The following is a 22,927-nucleotide window of genomic DNA, read 5'->3' as shown; positions in this document are numbered from 1 at the left end:
GAAGCTCAAAATCTAGTCAACAAACGGCGAGAACTCAACCAGACAAGGAAGCGAATGCAGCCTCGGCTAATGCTAGCGTCGCAGCACAGCCACCGCAACTTCATTCTGATGGAGCTGAAACTCAAGGGACAACAACAAATAGTGAAATCCTCCAAGCCATTTGCTCGTTACGAGCTGACATGGAAAGGCATTCTGCGGACACACTGGAAGCTATCAGAAGTGTCAAGGGGGATATACAGACACATTCGCGAAGACTTAATGAGGCGGAGGAGCGATTATCACAAGCAGAGGATGATGTCACTTCTCTCCGAGGAAAAGTTAAACAACTTGAGCAGACAGTGATGTCCCTATGTGATAAAATCACTAACTACGAGGACCGGAGCAGGCGCTCGAACCTCCGTCTGGTGGGGCTACCGGAGAAAACCGAAGGAAGAGATATGTGTGGATTTCTGGAGAAGTGGCTCCCAGGGGCGCTCGGTAACTGCTTTACCTCGCCGCCAGTCATCGAAAGAGCGCATAGGATTGGGCCACTTAACCCTGGAGTTACAACGCCAAGGGTAGTGATTATAAAGTTCCTGAACTACCGGGACCGAGAGGCGGCCATGAGCGCGGCCAGGAAAATGAAGGAGATTTTCTACGATAGTCACCGGCTCAGTATTTTTCCCGACCTGTCGCCTGAAACCCGCCGTATGCAGCGACGCTACGATGGAATGAAAGCCAAGCTTCGCACTCTTAACATCCGCTATGGTATGCTTTACCCGGCCCTGCTGGTCATCACCCACAACGGCAGGCGCATTGTGTTTAAGTCTTATGAAGAGGCTGATGACTACGTTAAGAAAATGGGATCTCATCCAGATCCTGGAAACGAGGAGGACTGAAATACGGACTACTCAAGATCCACAAGATCCACTGATCTTCACTGGGGAGCAAAAGCCATGATGTTCTGATGGACAAATTAGTAAGTGACTGACTAATGTTATAAAACTTTAAATATTTGGTTTCATTCGTTAAAGCATTGGAGATATTTTCAATATATATACTTTTTAGTTTTGGTTAAGATACTGTTGAGAGCGAGCACGCGAGTATTATGTGCACTCAGTTTTACGTTACCCACAGTGTGGATGAAACGTTTTATTTAACCCAAGTTCTTAGATTGAATAGGTTCATGGGCACATTTCGTTTGGGGAAATGTGCGGTTTTTTTATTTTGGGAGCTTCACTCAAGGTATTTTCTTCTTGATGTTTCTACAAAATTTGAATGTGATAATGATATGTTAGAAAAGTTAGGGTATGTCTGGTAACTCTATTATAAAAGTATCCTCCTGGAATGTGTGAGGCCTGAATAAAATTGTTAAAATCAAACAAGTATTGGGCAGAATAAAAAAGATGAAAACCACAGTGTGCTTCTTACAAGAAACACACTTACTTGACAAAGATCTGAATCGTATAAGGTCGAGATGGCCTGGACAAGTCTTCTTCTCTAATTATACTTCGCATTCTAGAGGGGTCATGATACTAATTCACAAATCACTTCCTTTTATTTTAAGAGAGAAATACCTGGATCCATCTGGGAGATTTATTATACTTAATGGCACTATAATTTCTACTTTAGTTAATTTGGTCTGTCTATATGCCCCTAATGGGGATGACCCTGTTTTTTACCAACATTTTTTCTTAACTATGGCTTCTTACAATGGGCAGTACATAATTGGGGGTGATTTTAACTGTGTGATTAATCCTGCAGTTGATAGATCAAATAGCTCTGATACCTCCCACCAGCAAACTAGAAAAACTATTGGGAAATTTATGAAAGACCTTAACTTGGTGGAGATTTGGAGACAACTCCACCCTGATAAGGCAGAGTTTTCATGCTTTTCCAGCACCTACAAAACATACTCGCGCATAGATTTCTTTTTGGTCTCCTCCAGCTTAACATCTATGGTTCAGGACTGTTCTTATGAATCTATACTTCTTTCTGACCATGCCCCGATTAATTTATCCATTAAACTTCCAAATTGTTTCTCAAACCCACCCTCATTTAGATTCCAAGCAAAATGGTTAAAATCTATTGAATTTGCAGAATTTATTGAAGGGAAAATAACAGATTATTTTTCTTTCAATACAAACCAAACCAGCGCATCAATAAAATGGGAGGCTTTTAAGGCCTATTTAAGAGGAGAAATAATAAGTTATACCAGAACCAAATCTAAATTGCACTTAAATAAATTAAAGGACATTGACAAACAAATAAAATGTTTACAGGACCAGTTATATCACAGTGATGATACAGAAAAATATAAAAAAAACTCCTCTTATTAAAGGCAGAATATAATGAACTCAGCACCTACAAAATTGCTACTAATTTGTTATGGCTGAAACAATCATACTATGATCAGGGTGAGAAGGCAGGAAAACTCCTGGCCTGGAGACTCAAAACAATACAAACAAATAGAGCCATAAATTCAGTTGCACTTGACAGTGGAGAGAATGTTGTAGACCCAATAGAAATTAACAATGCTTTTGCAAAATACTATGAAAACTTATACAAATCCCAATATCCCGAAAGCGATAATGCACAGACTGGATCAACTCCAATTCCCAGTCCTATCTGAGGAGACCAAAAATAAACTTGATAAAAAACTAAGTATTGAGGAACTTAAAGAGGCACTTTCCCATATGAACAGTGGCAAAGCCCCCGGCCCTGATGGCTTACCAATAGAAATTTATAAAAAATTCTCAGATAAATTATTACCGCACCTGCTTGAAATGTTTAATGAGTCCTATGAGAGAGGCATCCTACCACCATCTTTGCGAATGGCAGCCATTTCTGTTCTTCTAAAACCAGGCAAAAATCCAACAGAAATGGGTTCATATCGCCCCATATCACTCATGTCCTGTGACACCAAAATATTGTGTAAGGCCTTGGCTAGAAGGATTGAATCACATTTACCAAAAATAATCTCCAATGATCAAAACAGATTTATTCTTGGACGCCAAGGGTTTCATAATATTAGACGACTTTTGAATATATTATACGAAAAGCAATCTGCCGTTGACCACGCCTTTCTGTCATTAGACGCCGAAAAGGCGTTCGACAGAATAGAGTGGAGATACCTTTTTGAAACGCTCAAGAGATTTGGCTTGGGGGAAAATTACTTGAAATGGATTCAATTATTATACACAGAGCCGACTGCAAAAATCGTAACAAATAGTCAGACATCAACACCCATAAAACTCTGTAGATCCACCCGTCAGGGCTGCCCCCTAAGTCCCCTGCTTTTCCTTTTTGCCATAGAACCACTCGCTATGGCTATACGTAACTCCCCTGAAGTGACTGGAATTAAAATTGGAGAAACAGAACATCGATTGTCACTTTTTGCAGATGATATTGTTTTATTTCTGACCAATTTAGAGAAATCTGTTAATGCAGTGGATAATATTCTGCAAAGTTTTGGACTCTTCTCTGGCTATAAAGTCAACCAGAAGAAAAGCTCCTTGTTATTTCTAAGCAAAAATAACCCTCCCATCCAAACACAGTTTACCTGCACGTATGAAGGTTTCACCTACTCAGGAATCCAGGTTAATCCTGACATAAAGAAAATTGTTCCCCTCAATTATGACCCATTAGTAAGTAAAGTCACGGACTCACTGGAAAGATGGGGAGGGATGCCAATCTCCATGATAGGTCGCATTAATATAATTAAAATGTCAATACTCCCAAAGTTCCTCTATCTTTTTCAGTCCATACCTTTGCATATCCCAGCATCCTTTTTTTCATCTTTAAATAAAAGCTTTGCCACATTTATATGGAATAACAAACGCCCCAGGCTCCGCCTTTCACTTCTGTATTTACCTTACGACCGAGGAGGGCTTAGACTACCTAACATGAAGCGATACTACTGGGCGGCTCAACTATGTGCTGCTACTTCCTATTTTTCTCCTATTGATATTCCATCTTGGATTCATATTGAAAATTACACATTGGAACTGTGTTTAAAATCATATATTTACTCAGCTGAAATCAAACAATTGCTTAAAAACACAAAAAATCCATTTGTCAGAAACACCATCTCCATCTGGCACCAGGCCCATGTGGCTTTGAATGAGGAGTCTAGGCTCTCTGCTCTCTCACCTATATGGGGCAATAACGCATTTAAACCTGCACGTGCTGACATGGGCTTTAAAATGTGGATGAATAAAGGTCTGCACTGTACAGTGATGGTGTGCTAATGTCTTTTGAGCAGTTGTCAAACGACTACAATCTACCCAAGAAACATTTCTTTAAATACCTCCAGGTCAGAAGTTTCATTACCAATCTATTGAAGTCAACTGCAGAACCCCCTTTGACCTCCATAGAGAACATTGCAGTTAACCATTATAAAAACAGAGGTCTGCTTTCTAAATTTTACAATATTCTTCTTGCAGCCTCAAAAGAAAGTTCTCTTTCATATTTACAAGCCTGGAGAGCTGATATGGAAACAGACATTTCAGTTGAGGATTGGAATAATTCTTGTTTACTTGCACAAAAGCAGACCATTAATACAAGATTCCGATTATTGCAGTATAAATGGTCATTCAGAACTTACATTACACCAGTAAAACTTCATCATTTTAACCCCAATATTCCTGATGACTGTGTCAAATGTGGTAAAGAAAAAGGAACACTATATCATAGTATGTGGCAGTGTGAAAAAATTAATATTTTTTGGAAGGAAATCATAACAATAATTTCAGACCTTATTAAATGTAGAATGCCTATTGATAGTAAATTGTGTATTTTGCATATTTTCCCCACTGGTTTTAAATGTACTGCAAACAAAAGAAAACTTGTAAATTTTTGCTTGTTACAAGCAAAATTAGTCATTGCTTTAAAATGGAAGGACACTGAGAGACCTGGAGTGAACCAGTGGATCAATCTGATGTCCAGTAACTTGGCTTTGGAGAAACTGACTTATGTGGCCAAAAACAAACAGGAGGACTTCGAAGACATTTGGCTTCCCTTTTTACGCCTTGTGAAAGACTTTGATTTGTAGAAAAAAGTTTTTGCAAACTGAGTGAATGCTGAGTTCTGGGATGGGTGGGTGGGTGGGTTTCATCTTATGTTTTGTTTTATTTGATATTGTCTTTTGTTGTTGTGTGGGTTTTTGTTTTATTATTATTACCGTTATTTTTATTTATTTTTTTCTTCTTCTCTCTAAATACAAAATTCAATAAACATATTTGTGAAAAAAAAAAAAGGTTGAACACCATCAGGAGGGTTCGTCTATTCACTGTGACCAATTTCCAAATCACTTGAGACACTCAACACGGCTGCACCCAGGTTTTTTTCCATCTGACGAAAACTGTAACTTCAATTTCCAGCATTGTTGCAACGTGACGGTCTCTCCTCCGCAGCTGAACCATCGAACCCCTTGAACCGGAAGAGGAAATAGATGGGCAGGACTACTCACTGGAAAACTACGACTTTCTTCTATTTTCAACATTTTTACAATAAAACTAACTGATTCCCATTGATATTTACATCAATGTTATTATATGGGTTCCATAACGTTTTGTATTTTGACCAAAAATTGAATTTCGGTCTCATCTGACCAAAGGACCTTCTTCCGTGTTTGCTGTGTTCCTCATAAAGCTTCTGGCAAACTGCAAACGGGACTTCTTATGGTTTTCTTTTAACAACGGCTTTCTTCTTGCCACTCTTCCATTCAGGCCAGATTTGTGGAGTACATGCCCAATAGTTGTCCTGTAGACAGATTCCTTCAATACTTTTGGACGCAGCATCTTTCAGTTTTTTTATCTGTGAAAAAAAAATCATCTGTTATTTCCATTGTACTTCACAATAGTGTCACACACTATTGTGAAGTACACACTATTTTGCAAGTGACTGTATATCAGGGTTGCTCAAGTTCAGTCCTGGATATTCGCTGTTCTCCACCTTTTAGATGCATCCCTTCTCCAGAATGCACATATCACATGAATGCCTTGTTAACAGGCCTCAGCAGAGCTTCCTGACATGCAGTTGAAGGAATTTAGCCATTTGATTCAGGTGTGTTGGAGAAGGGATGCATCTAAAAGTTGTAGGATAGCAGATATCCAAAAATGGACTTGGGCACCCCCAACATAGATTTTATTTTCTGTACAATCTTCCTCTCAGTCCAAACTAAATCTGTGAACGAGAATCAATAAAATGTGCTCTGAACAAAGCTTCTTATGTTCAAACGGCCCTGTGAACTGGCCAGAGTTGCTGAGCCCCCCCAGGTACGAGGAATCTCCCTAATGACACTGCAAGTGCATTCCTGAAAGTCTTATTTGATCTGATGTTTACTAAATCTCACCATTTCAGTGTGTCTGACAGTTAAAATCAGGTCTACAGCGTCAGTATATGAACCAGAGTTAAAGTGCCAGAATGGAACATTTAGCCTCACACATTTATTTTTATCTTTTTAATCTAGAAAGAACAAAACTTAAGGCTGTGATCAGTTGGAGCAACTGGGAGAATGTGACTGGAATTTATAAACTCCTTATGTCAGTGATGATGTAGAAGATGATGACAAGAGTTAGGGATCATCGCAACCAATAGTGTTCAGAAAAAAGGAAAAAGTGAAGCATCTGTGCTTTAAAACCAAACTTCATGATCTTTTTCACCTTGCATGAAAAAAGAAAACTCAGAAACAAAATCCCAACTCTTCTACAGCTCAGAAAAATACCTCCACCACATTGTCAACATGTCATTCGTTTTCTGAAACACACTGTTTCCTCCACCAAAAATATATCTTGATTTGATGCCAGTCAGTTTGAAAAGACCTTTCATGCCCTTCAATGGTCCATTCACATTTCTCCTGGTGAATTAAAACAGCTGATGGAGAGAGAACGGCTTGTAGAGGACACATACTGAGACAGAAAGACAACATGTGTTTCATGATCAGTGATTGATACTTTCACCCAGGCAATGGACTGGATCACTGGATAGATTTCCTTATCGGAACGGAATTCATGCCTAAAATTTTATAAGAGCTTTCCTCAAAGGTTGAGCGAAATTCTTTTAAGCGTTGAAATGTGGGAAATAATTACTGGTATGTTGAAACTGCTTCCTTTTGTGACCAGCAAGTTACTTACCAGTGTTCTGTAAGCACTCAATACCAATCACAACAAAGCCTTTTCTTATATCTGCACTTTTCATCACAGATACTCGCAAACTATTCTGAGACCACTCAGAATTTTTGTGTTTGTAATTCACTTTAAGAAACTCATTGAAATTATCTTCATCTGCGAACAATTTACCGTTGAGTCATTCACATTTCCTGTCATAACGAGGTTGTTTATCATTGATGCCAAACTGTCTCTTGGTGTGCATCACTCCCGTTCCTGTTCTGATTACATGACTGCTTAACAGCTCCATCCTTCCCTTCCTCGTGAACAAGACCCCGAGATATTTAAACTCCTCCACTTGAGGCAGGACCTGACTCTCGACCCGGCTGCCCAAAGTGCTGAACAATAAAACAACCAAGACTCTACAATTTAAAATAAAAAAATATTCAATAAATAAGAATAGAATAAAAGAATAACACACAGAGGATAAGCTCAGTTTTAATCAAATGATGACACAAAAAAGTGGGTTTTAAGTTTGTTTGTCTTTTTTAAGGTTTTTGAATGCAGAGACAAACTGGGTATAGAGCATACAGCTCTGAGGTGGTGGGGGAGGCTATTCCACAGCTTTGGTATGGTTTCCATACTGTGCAAAGACTAAAAAACCAGGCTGAGTTTTTATAAAAATGTTTGTATCTATTTGAATCTGTATTTGTATGAACACAGATGTTTGAAAGAAAAAACTTAGAAATTGGCCTGTAGTTAGACAGAACTGATGGATCTAGATGAGGTTTCTTTAAAAGTGGCTGCACAAGAGCATGCTTAAAAGCAGCAGGGACACAGCCTGAGGACAGGGAGGAATCATTCAGGGAAAAAATGACAGCACTGATAGGGCTAAAAGTATTTTTAATTAGAGCAGGATGACAGCTATCAAAAGGGGAAAAGACGGTTTTAAGTGAAACACCCCATCTGAGAGTACAAAAAGTGACACCTGATCAAACTGCCCAAAACAGCTGAGCTGTCTGAGAAGACAGCAGGATCTAAACCAGAGAGAGGGAACAGAGACATAATAGCAGCAATCTTACATGTAAAACTAAGAAATTTGTCACAGAATGAAAATGAAGGTACCACACAGGAGGACATAGAAGGATTGATAAGTTGATTTAAAGAGCTAACAAGAACCTGGGATTGTGACTATTACTTGGTACCAGGTTTGAAAAAAAGTGTTTTATCAGATTTCTGAGTAAACTGATATTTATAGAGACAATACCTCCATCAATAACCCTAAAGGGACCTGGAGTCTATCCCTTTCCCATTGTCTCTCTGCACACCTGCTCAAATGTCTGAGAGCGCAGATGGAGTTGTCCAACCACAGTTCAGATGCAGGCGTAGAGTGCCTAGTCACTCTGGTTGGCCCCCACCTCTGCCACCTCCTGGGTGGGTGCATGGTTGGCTCCAGAGTGGGGCGGCTGGGTTCTGCATTTGGGGATGGCTGCCAGTTGCCCTGGTCTCGGGGTCTTCCTGGTCTGCCTCTTGCCTTTGTGTGGGCTGGGTCCCATTGACACAAACACTTCTTCAAACATGTCTCACTGTATTTTCTGCATGTGACACAGTCCTGCAGGTTTATTCACTAACATCAGCTAGTTTTCTTTCTGTTTCTGATTTGGCTTGTTAGTTTCTGGTGCTCCTGACAGTTGTTGGCTTTGTCTTCCCGCAGGGGGACCATGAATCTGTGGTGGGCTTGTAAATGTATATATGTGTGTGTGTATATGTACATGCATCTGTAGCTGTGTAAATATGTAATCATATCTATGTAAGTTTTTCTCTTTTTGTTTCTCTCTCTCTCTCTCTCTCTCTCTCTCTCTATGGTGTTTTCTCTTCTTTTTATGTTCTCTTTCCATCTGTTTTCTATCCTCTCCAGTCCAGTCAAGCAGTATAAACTCTGTAATACAAAAAGTTATTCAAAATAAGTAGAGACATGAAAAAAAGAATCCAGAATATCAAGGGGATCATCATATTGATTAACCTCCCCTTGGCAAAGTAAATTTGCTCAGCAGAATACCGGATCCAGACCATCGTTTTGCTTGCTTAAATTCTGGCGTGTGAGAGGCTATTTGTCTGCCTGTGTTGTCACGGTAATTGTGACCCTGGACTGGACTAAACAGGGTAGAAAATGAATGAATGGAAGGTTTTTGTCTGTTCATTGACATTCCTGAAAATATTTTTAGGTGAGTGAGGTGCTGTCTCTGAAACTGCATCAAGTTGTGACTGAGATTTTATATTCATTTTATTAGCCTACAGTGTTTTAAATAAAAATCTTAATGGGGATTATTATGGCAACAGAGCAGAGGGAACCACAGCCATGCACATTGTTCTATCTCAGTGATGAATGCTCTTTCACTGATCAACCTAGAAAAAGCACTGGTGGCTTATGAGAGCAGTCCAGAGGGAGGAAGGAAAAGACGATTTTCTGCCAGACTCTTTTCTTCACTTTCTGCTGACGCTGAAGTATATCGATATTAAAATAATCATGAGGTCATTTATTCTGTGAACTGTGTGTGGAAGGGAGATTCAAAGGCATTTTGGACTTATTTTACCAAATAAATATGTTTGTAGAGTCAAAACTCTAATTTACACATTTTCTTTGCAGGCTTCCTCTGAAGCTCAGCTGAGTCAGCAAGATGCATGGTGGTGGTGGTGGTGGTGGGGGGGGGGGGGGGGGGGGTGTTCATGCAACAACCACTTACACAGATTTTACAGCAAGACATCAGAACAAGGCAAATTTACATTACATTCTGTGTTATTGTCCAAATAAAGTTAAAAAGTTCAATAGAGGCTTCAAAATCTGTATGATATGATCAAATAGGATAAAGTTGGAACAAACTCATGGAGGCAGACAGAGGACAGGCTCAGGATAATATACAGTAGAGCACTGGAATTCACTGACTGGTTAGATGAGGATGATGGATGAATTTTACATTCTGTATGCGTCAACTCAGCAAGTTGTAGCTGCAGTGCACCTGGGCTTCATTGTTGTATCATTTTTCATTATGGAAATCCATAATCCATACCTCTCATTCATTTTTTCTCCTGTTATTTAGTGGGGTTTGCCTCCCATCTGATTATTTCTAATCTCTGTATTCCCTCATTTTTGACTACAGATTAAATGTTCTGTTTCCATCATAACGGAACAAGTAACAGGAAACTCCTGGAAGAAACTCTGAAATGAAAAGTTAGTAGACCGGAAATAAAAGGTTTGAATATATATATATATATATATATATATATATAGTGTTTATATTTTAGTGTTTCCCTGGTACAACACATTTGATCCAAGTGAAAAGGTTCTCCAAGAACTTGTTGTCATCTTCTGCACCTGCCTGTTAATGAGCCATTGATTTGGGTCAGGTGTGTTGTACCTGGAAAACACTAAAACCTGCAGGATGGTAGCCCTCGAGGACTGGAGTTGGTGACCCCTGGTCTACCTACAGGTAACGAGAAAAAGGTTGACATTACAGCTCCACAAATAGATCAAAGTCCACTTTGAGTTCTACAACATGTTTTTGGGTTGTGGTTTTTCTAAATCATTGATCCCACTTCATTCTTTAGTAATAGAAATCGTGGAAAGACCTTAAAGACTCACAGAGAACTAATGTTCAGCAGGAATTGAACCTTTTGTTTGCTACGATTGACTTGTGTGCTTTACTTCCCATGTTGTTTACTTTTAGTTTGTTGGAATATTTTGGTGTGTGTGTGTGTGTTTTGACAGTGGCAGTATGTGTGTGGGATGTTATTTCTGCTAATATTTAGATCATTTGTATTTTATCACACCTACTTGTGCTGATGCTGCAGTTTAGCTCATCAAGTGAGATAAAAATGTTTGAAGACTTCAGCCACACTACTGCTTCTGCAACATTTTTCAATGTTTTCTCAGCTTCAACAGGGAAAACAAAGCCTTTGATTTCTCTTTGGGCTGCATCAGTGCAAGAAGCCTCCTGGTTGGAATCTCAGTTGCAGCTTGTCGGTGTGGCGTTGGAATATCTTCCCTGTGAATGCGTGAGTCTTTAGGTTTACTCTGGGAGAACATGAGTGATTGTTTGTCTCTGCGTTGGCTCTGTGGTGAACTGGTGACCTGTCCAGGGTGTGACCTGCCTTTCGCACGATAGCAGCTAGAATACGTTCCAGCCTACATTTGACCCTAAATTTGATTAAGCTGGTGTAGAAAATAAATTCATGGATTCATGATTTTTTTTACAAACTGCTGTTCTATGTTTTCACCTGTATTGTTCAGAGGAATCTGTGCTGGAAGCACAGAGAGGAGGTGGTCAGAGGAAGGAGAAGGAACTCTGCAGGAGTGCTATAAGGATGTTCTGCATATTCAGAGACGTATGGACATGACATCAATGCCTTGACTGAGTGCATCACAGAGTTTATACATGACTGTGTGGGAAACACTATTCCCGACAGGAAAGTGAGGTGTCTGGATGACCAGTGACCTGAAGGAGCTGCTGAACAGGAAAAAAAGGAGCCTTCAGGGAGGGGACAAGGAGTTATGAAGAGATTAAGCTGAGAAACAACAGAGACATTTAAAGGGAAAGTCTGGATGGCCCCCTCAGACAGAGAAACATGCAAAATGTCTGGTCAAGGAGGAAAACAGTGACAGTTTCAAAGGGAGGAAGCATCAGACTGATGGACAAAGCCAAAAAACTGAACGTAACAGTTTAGAATCAGCTTTATTTGTCACTGAGCCAGCGTCCCAGCACAACAAAATGATTTCAGTACAACCCGTCCAAGATTAGACAAAAGCAACATACATGTGACATAAACAGGATCAGGCAGGCTGAGGCAGCAGCCACAAAAGCGGCGCAACTTTTCATGCAGAATGAGGAAAAGAGGACATGAGAAAGGATGGGTAGGTGTGAAAAAAAGTAGTATCACTTCACCTAAAAGGGGGGAAGGACAAAGATGAGACAAAAAAACTAACCCGTGAATAAAAAAGCACATATTCAGACAGTTACAACAACAGGGAACAAATGGAGGGTGGGGGTGGGCGGGGGGGGGATCTCGGGACAGCCAAGTGTCGTGAGACTTGATAACCAGCCTGCCCAAGGCCAGTAAAGGGAGCCAGATTCAGATAACAGCCTTGTTTTTGGGTCAGGCTGAGCGTCATTTGACTCCTCCAGTGGTCTCAATCGGACCTAACCCTAATCCTAAACAGCCAAATTGGGGGTCAGTTTCCACCAAGCTGAGCATCAGCTTCTGCAAGATGTTTCCCACCCCACGGATGAGCTCTGGAACCACAACCAGCCTGCCAGTTCAGGCCAGACTGGCATCCAGTTTACAGTCCAGCTCTATCACCGCTTGAGTTCAAGTGCTGCTAGTGGCTCGGCAAAGTTCATCACAGATCTTCCAAAATTTGTGACACCAGGAAGCCGCACACACCAAACAGCAGAAACCCAGTTTTCATGAATCCAATTATGTAGAAATCTTCCACAGAAAGAAGCATCAGGCACATGACCTTCATCACATATCCAGCAGCAGGCATTCCGTCAGGACATTCGGGCTCCACTTCGCCCGTTCTTTGGGAAAAAAAAAAGGTTTGAGAGACCAGCTGACCAGATCCATGATTTAAATTCAGAAAGAAATGGAGAGAGAGGCTCAGATAGATAGACTGACAATACGAAGAAGCAGCAGAGCAGAGTGGGAACGGGAGGGAGAGGAAAAGCGTCCGTCCTCTCCGAAAGCAGGAAGTGACAAAGTTCAGCCTAAAGCAATCTCAAGTGTTGCTGCTTCTGCTCTCTTTTCTGTGATTTCACCTTCAAAGCATCATCCTGCAGTTTGCATTATGTGATTCGGTCTTTTCTTTCTACCTCATCTACAGAAACAGCATTTTACTCACACACTTCACACATACGTGTCTCCTGTGTCCTGGTCTGATGTGCGGCTGATGTGGATGTGAAGCTCACTGGCTTTATCTGAACAAAGTTAGTTTTGTAGAACACACTCCTTCTTGATTACCTGCCATCGTGACATGCAGCAGATCGGACACAAAAGAGCAAGTTTACAATGAAACGACGGCAGACAGTAGACATCTTCTAACTACAACCAACAAACCACTTAGGCTTTATTCCTTCTAATTAAATAAAATAGATCTTTTTATTCAAATATATAACAATAAAGAATTACGCAACAGATACCAACTGTTTGTCCATCCATCATCCATCTGTGTCCGTCTGTCTGTCCATGGGCGGATGGTCCATCAGGTCGTATCAGTTTAAGGAACAAAGCCCAGACTTTCCTTGCCCTCCGTCACTTCTTTAATCTCTACCAGCGGGAATCTCAGTGTGTTCATCTGGCTCCTCTGGATGTGGAGGAGTCTCCAGCCGATCTTCGAGCCTTCTCTCTGAAGGAGAACCCCAACGCCCGAAGAGGAAACTCAGTTTAGCTGCTTAGATTCATGATCTCATTCCAGAGCTTCTGTCTCAGCTGTGTGATCACGGCCAGATGAAGCCTGCAGAGCTGCATCATCCACAAAATAAAGCCAACCAGACCACCTTGAAAGGACAGCCTTAGTGGGGTTCATCCAGACATCTTTAGTCTTTGGTTTGTGTTGGGAAGATGTAGAATTATAGTTTCAAACAAAACAAACATTTTCTTTCAATAATGGCAAAAATATAGCATCTTTTTATGTCCATTTAAACAAGTTCAGTGAATCTCCATCTGATTCGGGAATTATGTTGAGTTAGAATGAGGATAAACGGTGTGTGTGTGTGTGTGTGTGTGTGTGTGTGTGTGTGTGTGTGTGTGTGTGTGTGTGTGTGTGTGTGTGCATGGGTATGTGTGTGTGTGTGTGTGTGGGTTTGTGTGGATGCTTGCTAAGCAGCAGGTATATCCTCACATCCTCTTCTTGTGCTTGTCATGAATAAACATCTGCTGGGGCTTAAGAGCTTGTAATGTGTACTGTAATACAGCCTTTCACTGGATGGGTGAGTACTATGTGTGTGTGTGTGTGCATGTGTGTGTATCTGTGTGTGTTTTAATGCTCCATATCAGAGCTGCTTGTCAGATAGCCGTGCCTCTGCATAAAGAATCCTGTTCACCAAGCCCTCTGTACTGTCACTCGTGTCCTTTCACACACAGATTGCTGACGTGGTCCTTAAACGCCTCACTCCTTCTGTCCATTTCTTCTACATTGTTTAAATTTTCCCTTTTTCTCCATTATCTCCTTAAAGTTCTTTTCCTAAACACACAAGCTGTTGCTCTTTGTGCCCTATCTCTCTCGCTCTCTCTCTCTCCCTACCTATCTATCTATCTATCCTGGCTAACCACTGGAGGACCAGTAGGGTCTCTGAAACAACTTATATGGTGTGTATGATAAGTAATTAATAGTTAAATAAAATTAAAAAAGATTCTAAATATAATTCCAAAGTCAACAGTTAATTCATACAAATAGGAATGAAATTGTGAAGTGTTTTGTAGTGCATTAAATGGAAATGTTAAAGAGGAACTGAAATTAGCTCCTACAGTAGGGTCCTCACCCCCTTAAAGCAGTCCGAGCAGTATGGATGGGCGTTAGGGGATTGTGCCCTCCTATAGGTACAGCTGTGCCAATAAAGTGTACATAAAAAGATGGGCAGAGCCTGTTTCAAAGACTTTGGCATAAACTAACAAGATGCTGGGCACTTAGACTCCATATATTACATACTGAAGAGAACACAACCCATTGTCTTAGACAGGTCTGCTGGTATAATTATTATTAACAATTATTATTAACAAATATAATTATTTTCAAAAAAATAATAAATAAATATTATTATTTATTATATAAACATTTATATCATTTATAACATTTATATCATTTATATTTATAACATTTATATCCCTGCAATGTTTGTGTTCTGTGTGAAACAGCATTCTTCTAAGCAGAAATAGTCTTCTATGGATGGAAAAATGTAGCCTTGAGCAGAAAATAACATTTCACTGACAGAGAAAAGACTGCAGCCAGTTAGCAAAGCATATCGCCTTGAAATTAGGTATTTGGTGTGTATGTTTGTATGTGTGTGTTAGGGCCGTTGAAATGAAGTGGGTGTATATATGTCTGTCAGTGCTAGGTCTTGGCAAGAGTCTTTGTCAGTCTATTAGCATGAGCTTTGCTAATCCAATAGCCAATACAAAAGCATTGTTTCAGGCTTTGGGCTTCTTCAGTGATATGGTTGTTTAATGAAAACCCTCACACAGACACACACTCAGACACAGTTAATGTTTACACAAGTATAAAACACAAAGTGGTAACTTCTACCAGCATCACAGGACCCTCTTTTATTCACTTTGGTAAGTAGTGTAGGTATGCGTGTGTGATTTGGAGTCATGGATTTTAAGTGAATCTGATTGGTTACCACGGTAGCAACCATCACAGTCACAGTGGGACTAAAACATTAGAAAAGGGCCACATGTGTCCTGCAAAAGCAGATGCTATGCAAAGTGTATTTTAACACAATGTATGATGATGGGCTTGTGCTGTTTAAACAATGAAAGTTTAAGTTAAAATACGAGGAAGACTTTGCGATGCAAAGACATATGCACTTTAATTTATTACTGGACCAGACAAGGTACCACAGAGTTAACTAGAAACCAGGTTGTCAGATTGGTCAAAATTTATTGGAAATGATGCAAAGACTTTTAAAAACTGTCAACAGTAAAACTGCTGAAAAGTAATAAGCTGAGCAGAATTATTCTTTAATTCAGTTCTGATATTTTTGTTACTGATCACAACTTGATTGTTACTGGACTCAACACTCTACATTTATCAAATTAAATCTTTGCTCCCAACTACATCCAGCTAAGGCTCGGCATTTGGACGTGACCCTAATATATCTCATGACATCTCAGGACAGGTTGGAGATTGTGTATTAGTGAAGTGTCTTTCATAAATGAGACTGCTTATATCAGAAGAACCAATCCCTGTCTAAGAGAACCAAATCTTTATCAGGGACTGGACTTTATTTTGATGGGCACACCATGGAACCATTTACGTCTGAGGAAGCCAGGATTATCTCACTATGTAAAAAAGGAAGATAAAGTGTAGTGGTAGAGATCAGACCAGGTACACAGAGTTAACTGGAAATGAGGTTATAATTACAAGCACGTCAGAGAAAAAAAAATTGTAGAAATTAACTGATTTAAAGTGTTTAAATAGTCAGATTTTGGCCTTTAATTAATAGATGTTACAATTACGCTGTTGAAGTTTTGATGGTAATATTAAAAAGAACTTCATTTTTAATGGAAAAAAAACACAAAATAGGACTTTGCATCAAAAAAAAAAAAAAAAGAAAAATAGCTTTCCAACAAACAAACCATGAATATTTGCTTATTAGACTAAAATTGAAGCTTTGAATGAAACTAAATGAAATAAAATGTGGGAGTTGAAGAGCTGACTCTTTAAGGGAGCCGAGTCAAAAGAATCAAATCTTTGAAAAGAGCTGAACTTCCCATCACTACAAGTTTGAGTCTGTGTAGATTTGCAGTGCAGCTCAGCAGATGCTGAAAATAATTATTAAGCAAACCTCAAAGCACCGTCTAAGCATAAGCAGCCATATATTTAGGACTCAAAATAAACTTGTTTGCAGAAAAGCAGATTAAAATGGGTTTCCAGAAACCAATAAAATAAAGTACCTTTCTGATTCCAGTACATGTCAATGCGCTCAGATAATGATTTGGGCAAATAATAAATATTATAAACAGCTTAAACATGACAATTTGATTAGCTTAAATCTATTGAATAAATCCAAAACTCATTATACTCTACAATCTGAAATAAACATGCTAAATACAACCAAAAAATGTTTGGATCATTGGATTTTGTAGTCTTGTGGTTCATTAAAACATTCTTCCAGAACCATGCACCTCCTGTTGCCTCTTCAGGTGGTTCAACAACGGCGAGGCTGTTGACCACCTACGTGATCCTCCTCCATGAAACGCTTGTGTGCACGCCTAAAACTCCGGTTCTTCGGCTGCCAAACAGCATCTCTTTATTCTTTTCTGTCTCACAAGTGAGGGTTTTTATCTCGACCTCCAATACATTTTTTCTTCTTTCCATAGTTTGACATCTCCCGACAAGGATTCTAGACCACCAACTTTTTAGGGCGTAACATGTAAATGACAATGGATTTCAGCTGCTGCATTATCGAGGGCTGATCACTCATACGCTGGGACTGGTCTGACACGAATGTGGTTCCAAACATAAAATCAGTCCTGCGATCAGATGTACTCTCATTTCCTTTTTGTTTGAGAAATGGGAGCCAGTGTTACTAGCATTAGCTATGGTGTACTTCTCTGCTAGTATGTAGCAAACATTAGCATGATTTTAGAACAATTGTTGCAAACCAGTAGGCTAATGGAAACTGGTCATTGTTGAGATGAAAGCATGTTTTAGTGATGTTAAGCTACTCGTCCATTTCATATTCCTCCTTTTATTATCTAGCATATTATCCAGGAAACAATTATCAGAAACGGAATACGTCTTCAACAAGCTGCTATTAAAAGTGCCGCTTTTTATAGGAAAGTAAATCAAACTGTGTTCCTGACTTCTAACTGGGTCTTCATCTTCACCACCAAACCAGTTTGTTGACCCAGGAAACCAATGCTACGGTAGCATCAATGCTTTGTTGGGGTCTAAGAGAACACTAGAGTGAATTGTACAAAGACAGTTGTTCAAAGTCACAGCCAACACTATCAATCAATCAAAATTTAGTTATTTAGCACCCCCGCCCCCACTCCCACGCACAGCACCAGAATCCAGCAACTTTTATACCAAGATTATAAAACTTCTACACACTTCACATGTAGACAAACAACCGATATACAACTCGTTCATATGAATTCATATAACAAAAAATAAGTCAGACTCACATCTTCAGACCGGAATCCCACACAGCAACAAGGAAAACTAGCTAATTCCACACAAAACGTGAACATGTAGGAAATATCAACCATACTTTATGTAATGTTGTCAATGTCTAATTGCAGAGCATATTTCTTATCAGCTTAATTTAGCTTTTAACCCATCAACCTCTGGCAGATCTCCCCGAGGTCGATCTTGTCTGCCATCATCAGTGTCTCAGAAAATGTAGTGGGTAACTCAGTGATGGAAATCTGACCCTTTAGGTGATCTAAAAAAAAGTTTTCCAGCCAATCTATCCTGTCCAGGCAGTTTACAATCTAGCCACAACATTTAGTGTTTAGTCATACTTGAGATGGTAAATCTACAATGATCATACATAGATATGGATGGATTGATAGATAGCATCAATTATCATCATGCATTTGAACAACAAAATTTGAAAGCAACCCCTTATAATACCATTATTTATCACATTTTCATCACCGTTACTATTTCACCAAGGGATCTCTATTTTCACCTGGAAATGATGACAAAGCCACTTCCTGTCAAACTTTGCACCAATCAGGGAGCTTAAATTGATGGTAATGTTGGCGGTAAATAGTAGCATAAATAACTGGAAAAGAGGGAAAATTTTCATTTAGTGATGCATTCATTTTACATCATTTCAGCATGATAATCTGACAGTTGCGGCTGTCCTGAAGACATCATGCCCACAAGCTGACTGGAATTAATAGCTTTAGTTTTTACAGAATGGTTTTTATGGAGTTTTTCATGTAAAGAATATCTTTATTTTACTGCTTGGTATTTGCCTGGAACTAAGAAATTTAGTAATTGTGCCATAACAGCTTGAGAGGCATAACTTTAATATAAAAGTTTTATGTTTATCTGTTTTGTCCAGATGTCCAATATTGCCACAGATCTTTGAATAGGACTAATTCTCATGTAAAACTTACTGATATCCAATGTTGCTGTGATTTAATGAAGCATTTTAGCCTAAAAATACTGGAGTGCCACCAGTTCGGCATGTGTTGGCATTGCAGGGAACATGGACTCCAGTAGTGAAATGCAATGGAGGGGCTGTTTTTCACATATCTAAAACCTTGAGCCAAGCCATTCGACAGTAGCATCGCTTAAGGAATTGCCGGAGGGTGGGCGTCTGAAATGCTTCTAACAGTAGGGATCCGTTGAAACAATTACTATAAATGTACGGCAGGAGCACTTTCCTCCTCATACGACATTTTATAACTTCGCCAATGAAGTTCAAATTGTGCCAACTAATTTGTCTGGCAAATTAGCTTTAGCATGTCTCGCAGCGTGATTCAACGCTTACAGCGATTGGAGTCAAATTGTTTTTTAGCATTTGTACGTCTGGCATTGTGATAAATAGCTCGTCTGAAAATTGGGAAGCGCTGTTTTAGCTATCAAATTAAATTGTTTTTAATCAGTTGGTGTTTTTAATGGTGGCTGAATGCGGGTTCAGTTGTGCTCAACGATGACACAAAGGAGAAAAATGAGACAGCTTAGTAATTGAAAGTGCTGTGACACCTTAGTTAAATAGTTGTATTATGACCATGTTACTTCGGTTTGTTCCATTGTTTATTTGTGTCTTGAGGGGCATTGCAATTGGTCTGTAACCGTCTTAATGGGCTAAATATTTGTGAGAGCATTTTTGTGTGGAGCGAAATGTAATGTGCATGTATGTGTGAAGACAATAACACAACAGATGCATAATGGTTGTTGGCTTTGTGGACGGGTTTGTTCAGGTTTTTAGTTTGAAAGTAGCAGCAGGTGATGTATGCCTGTGTATGTGCATACATTCTGTCATTTGTCAAAACAGGAATGGAAAAGTTTTTATTCACACAAACTCACAGGACACACAGGTCTACTGAGCTCATAGGAATTGTATTACATCCATTAACAGAGGTGAATAAAGTAGAAGTAGAAAGTAGAAGTCCTGTCCGGCAGCTCTTTCCAACCAGTCACGAAACCGGATGAATTTTTTAGCTCAGCTCCACTGTAAGGTAGATGAACCTGTTTGTGAAAACACCTGTTCTCAATGCATCAGTAGATCCAAAAACCTGGCAAGACTTCTACTTTATTTTTACTTCTACTTCTACTTTATAGACCTCTGTTCACAAGAACACACCTTTTTTCTCTAGGCACACATATAAACTCAACCTTACGAAGGAAATAATCATATTAGATTTATTTCTTCTGTCAGGAATTCTACAGTTAGCACCAGAAGACGTGCGATGCAGTGAAATACTGAACTCATTACCGCTGGGTCTCCGTCTCTTTCTTCTCCGCTAACTACCCGAGCTAAGCAGCAAGCAGAAGTGACAAATCCATTCTTTCTGGGTCAGAGACTAAATAAATGCTTGATTGTGTAAATAATGGATCATGTCCTTGTCTCCTGGCTGTCTGAATGAATTTAGCTTTACTCCAAACTGATGGTAATATGATGAGTGCAAGAAGTAGGCCACAGGCCAATTAACATACACACACAGACACACACATTTGAATGCTGATTGTGTAAAAGCAGGAGTGCAGGTGTACAGCTTGTGCATTGATATAGGCCGTTATGGTCTTCACAATTTATTCATTTATGTTTGGAAATGGTTTTTCTTCTATTAGATTTAGAAAGTTTTACTTTAAATTTAGTCTTTTTTTTCAGTCTGAAGGGCTGGGAACGTTTCCTTGTCTGAACCGGGCTGGGCCTAATGTCGTGCTTGTGTGGTTGAGATTTAGGTGGTTGGAGAAGTTAGTTACCACCTCTTTGTAGTTGAAGCTGGTGTAAAAGTCCAGGACAAATGTCCCCCAGGAGGACAAGGAAGTCTAAGTTTAGTCCTGAATATTTCTACATGAGGAGGAAAAAGAGCAAAGGAGCCCAGTGCATCACGGGACGTCTCCCAGCAACTGCGGCCCGTAGCAGCAGGACTAGAGGGATGAATCAGGGTCACCAAGCCAGATCTGACTGTTACATATATCAGGCATGAAAGTTTGAAGATGATCTGAAGGTAGAGAGGAGGTCTGCTTTCTGATGACTGAAGGTTCTGCTTCCTGAAGCCTGGACCAGCCTGAAATCTGGTGCTGGTGCTGGTTCTGCTGCTCATCTTGCAACACCTTGGTTGAGTCAATGAAGGACCTCAGCTTCCTCCAGAAGTCTGAGGTCTGACCTGTACTTTCTTCTAGCTGTCTCTGTGTTGCATTTCCAGTCTAGTCTGTTGTCCAGCTGAACTCCAAACTTCCTGTATTCCTCCACCACCTCCTCTCCCAGGGTGGAAACAAGGTTTTGTTTCCTCCAGAAGTCAACTATCATCCTTTTAGTTTGTTTCCGCCACATTACACAAATTGACCAAGCAGTTCTGTCCTCAGCGCCTTGTCCATCACTGATACTCCCCACAGCTGCAGAGTAATCTGAGTATTTCTGCAGATGACAGAACTCAGAGTTGTCCTGAAAGTCTGAGGTGTATCGTCTGAAGAGAAGTGATGAGAGTACAATCCCTTGTGGTGCTCCAGGGCTGCTGACACACAACCTTTCAGCCTGGTTTTTAGCTTGTCATAAACCAGGTGGATGAGGGGGTTCCACCTGGATTGATGGAGCTTCTCACATAACAGAGCAGCTGGATTTCATAAAAAGCACTTACGAAAATGCAAAAAATAGTATGATCCTCAAAGTGCGGCCTGATTAGTCCAAATAAGAGTGGGCTCTCTGGACCAGGGTCTGCAACCCCAATCTCTGCAGGACTTTCATGATGCAAAACATTAGGACAACTGGCCTGGAGACATCTGGTCCAGATGGTTGGGATCTTTTAGCTTCTAGAAAAAGACAAGTTATTTACCACAACACAGGAACTCTTGTCTGACTGGTGTTGAAAAGGTGCTGAAGGGTCCAACATAGTAGTTCAGAGCAGATTTTCACAACCCTGGAGCTGCTTTCTAAATTTTCCCCGTAGTCCTCCTGAACGTCTTCATTTCTGTTTGATGTTGTTTTTGTTTTCTTCCGTAACTTCCTGTCATTTTTTTTTAAGACTTTCCTTTTGATGTTTAGCAGTATTTTCAGGTTTCTGGTGATCCAGGTCATTACTGAGAAAGCGTCTCAGTTCTAATTGGGAAGATGCTGTCCACACAGAAGCTGAAGTCGCACACTCAGCCATGGCTCTCTCCTTGTGGCTCATAGAAGACACTCCAATCTGTGTCCTCAAGGCGTCCTCTTAGAGCATCTTCTGCTTCAGTAGACCTGGTTTTGATAGTCAGTGTGATGGCCGGTTGCTGCTGAACAATGGGCTCATGAAGTTTTAGGGTTAGAAAACTCACAGCTAACAGTTCTTTGTCCCTTGTGAAGATCTCCTTTACATGTTGAGGATGGAAGCAACAGTGGTTAAAAAGCTCTGTAGTTCCACCTCCCTGTAACTTTCCTCTGACTGGCTTATTCTGGTCTGTTCATACAGTCTCACAGAAGCATCCAGATACATCAGAGTCCAGGATGTATTTATGCAGCCATGTCTCGGTGAGACACATGATACTGCATTGTCTCTGTTAGCATCTCAAGCTAGTCTGTTTTGTTAGCTAACAATCTCATGTTACCCAACAGAACAGGCGGAAGAAATGGTTTGAATCTCCGCCGTTTTCTCTCAGCCTTCCTCCTGCCTGGTATTCTCTTTGCTTCATCTTTAATTCCTTTGGGATTTGATATCTTATTTTGCTGTTTATCTTGGTTTTGGAGAGCTTAATCATTTCATCCTGCTGGTAAACATCTCTTCTGTTACCATGGAAACCCATCATAACAAGTCTTGAAAGAGTCCAAAATACACAAAGAAATCACTTGAGCAGCACAGCCTCCAAACCAGCATGAAAAAAAAAATCCTAAAAATAAACTTGACATTGATTGGTTTAAAAAAAAAAAAAAAAGTATTTCAAAATTTAAAACCATTATAATTAG

Source organism: Telmatherina bonti (assembly GCF_933228915.1).
Source record: "Telmatherina bonti genome assembly, chromosome: 3".
NCBI classification, from domain to species: Eukaryota; Metazoa; Chordata; class Actinopteri; order Atheriniformes; family Telmatherinidae; genus Telmatherina; species Telmatherina bonti.
Note: the sequence above shows the minus strand (reverse complement) of the source record.